Consider the following 2721-nt stretch of genomic DNA (forward strand, 5'->3'; position numbering starts at 1 on the left):
CACACACACACACACACACACACACACACACACACACACCATCACCTATGGTGATATTTTATTTGTACTGAAATGTGATTTTAATTTTATGTTAATAAATAAAGTTGCCCTGGGGTCAGAGCTATTAGAGCCATAGCAAGAGCGTGGTGGTTAGAAGAGCTAGGTAGATTTCTGTGTGTTCAGGGATACAGCCAGTATTGGAGACATACACCTTTAAGACCTGGAGGGTGGTACTTACAGGCAGTGATGAGGCAGTCATGTGGTTGGGTTTACAACCAATGAGAAGGCAGAACAGAAAGACTATTTAAACACAGACGAACAGGAAGTAGCTCTCTCTCGGGGAAGCTAGGAGCACTGCAGGAGGTAAGATTTATCTCTGAGCTCTGACCTCTCGGCTTTCTATTTTACATTGGCTCTGTGTTTCTTATTTTAAAAAGACGATTGGTTACATCTACATCTGGTGCCCAACGTGGGGCTCGAACCCACGACCCTGGGATTAAGAGTCCCATGCTCTACCGACTGAGCTAGCCGGGCCCTTTAGCACAAGGCAATGGTGAGATTGATAAATTATTGATAGGAAATAATCACCATCACCATCACCATCACCACCACTATCACCACCACCACCACCACCACCTCCTTCACAACAATAGCAACAACAAAATAATGAGAATCAGCAAATGTTGCTCATTGATATCACTAAACATCAGTGGTATTAATTCCCATAAAAAAAGACACAGACTAGCAGAATAGATGTGAAAATACGATCCATCTTTCTGCGGCATCCAAGAAACATACCTTAATATCAAAGATAAACATTACCTCAGGGCAGAGTATTGTAAAAAGATATTCCAAGCAAATGGACCTCAGAAGCAAGCTTGTGTAGCCATATTAATATCTAACAAAACAGACTTAACAATTCCAATGTGTTAGTTTTACTATTATCTTATATTTTATTTTATTATTTAAAAAAGAAAAAAACATCATAACAAAAGCAACTAATGGAATAAGAGTTTATTTTGGCTTGTGGATCCAGAACGATAAGAGTCCAACAGCAAGTGACAGGCATGGTGGCAGGAACAGAAAGCTAAGAGACTGCATCTTCCACCACAACCATGCAGCACAGAGAGTAAACTAGAAGTAGGGTGAGGCTGTATGCCTTCTCAAAGCCCTCCCCCAGTCACATACCTCTTTCAGTGGGGCTACACTTCCAAAACCTACCCAAACAGCAGCAACAACTGGGGACCAAGTACGAAATACTTGGTGGGACATTTCTCATTCAAATGGTATAATGGTCTTTTGTAAATGAAACTTCCCCTTATCCAGTGTAATGGTTTAAATGAGATGTCCCTGATGGTCTAGACAATTGAATACTTGTTCTTCAGTTGATGACTATATGGGGAGGCTTAGAAGGTGTGGCCTTGTTGGAGAAAATATGTCACTAGCGTTGGACTTTGAGATTTCAAGACTTATGCCATTTTGAGTTTGCTCTCTCTGCTTCCTGTTTGTGGTTCAAGACATATACTCTCAGCTGCTGCTCCAGCCACCATGCCTGCCTGCTGCCACACTTCCCCACTGTGATGGTGGTGGTGATGGTGGTGGTGATGGTGGTGATGATGAACTCATACTTCTGGAACTAAGCACAAAATAAACCCTTCCTTCTAGGAAGAGAGAGAGAGAGAGAGAGAGAGAGAGAGAGAGAGAGAGAGAGAGAGAGAGAGAGAGAGAGAGAGAGAGAGAGAGAAGGAGAAGAAGAAGGAGGAGGAGGAGGAGGAGGAGAAAGGAAGGGTGGAGGAGGGAAAGAGAGGAGGCTACTTGATAAGAGGAAGAAGATTGATGGAAGAGGGACTACATAGGGTAACAGGAAGTGAATATGGCCAAAATACAATATGTACCTGTATGAAAATGCCATAGTGAAAGCCACTATTATGTACACTTAGTAACTTCTAATACAATTTTTACAAAGAAAAAAAGGCTACAAATACTACCTTTTGTTTCTTTGGCCTCTATTTAACCTCATCGCTGGTTTATCTCATAAACATGGGGTTCATATTGGCTTTCTAGTGCTGTACCACAAACTGCCACAAACCTACAGGCTTACTGTAAAGCAGTATACATCAATTATCTCAAAATTCTGTACATTAGGGACTGAACACAGTGTGCTTAGATTTTTGTTCCCCAGCATCTCATCTGACTGACATCACAGAGCTGGCTGGCTAGAGCTAGGATTCTCTTCTGCACCTCATGGTCCCCTTTCAGGCTTACTGATTATTGGCAAAATTTGTTTCCTAGTAGTTGAAAGACTTAGACCCTCATTTTCCCCTTAATTGATGACTAGAGACCACATGTCAGTTTTTGGAAGCTGTCCAAAGGCAGTTCCCATAGCTGCTTGCTTTCTTCTGAGATGAACAGAGACTGTCATTTTACCCCGCGTTTCGGTGACCAGTCAGGGGACACTTTTGGCTTCTAATGATCTCACTGGATTAGGTCAACCCCACTAAAGCTAATCACCCTTTCTTAAAGTTAACAGTGCTATTTAACATGAAATAATAGTGAAAGGGTATTGAGGTATATTTACAACCCTTTCATGTTCTCCAGGGAAAATTATGTAGGAATATGAGCCATGGGGACCATCTCACAGTTCTGCCTACTAGGTATAGTTTACAAAACAATTCCAAATAGCTCATCATTTCACATTCTCAGAAAACTTGTGTTTGTCTT

The 2721-nt window shown here is 41.6% G+C and overlaps 1 non-coding gene across 1 annotated transcript; it reads right to left on the bottom strand.

The window, feature by feature from the left end:
* Positions 1-461: 461 nt before the first annotated feature.
* Positions 462-534, bottom strand: Trnak-cuu (transfer RNA lysine (anticodon CUU)). The gene has a single exon. It is a non-coding gene; the product is annotated as a tRNA-Lys (tRNA).
* Positions 535-2721: the final 2187 nt, after the last annotated feature.

Source organism: Peromyscus maniculatus, chromosome X (assembly GCF_049852395.1).
Source record: "Peromyscus maniculatus bairdii isolate BWxNUB_F1_BW_parent chromosome X, HU_Pman_BW_mat_3.1, whole genome shotgun sequence".
Taxonomy (NCBI): Eukaryota; Metazoa; Chordata; class Mammalia; order Rodentia; family Cricetidae; genus Peromyscus; species Peromyscus maniculatus.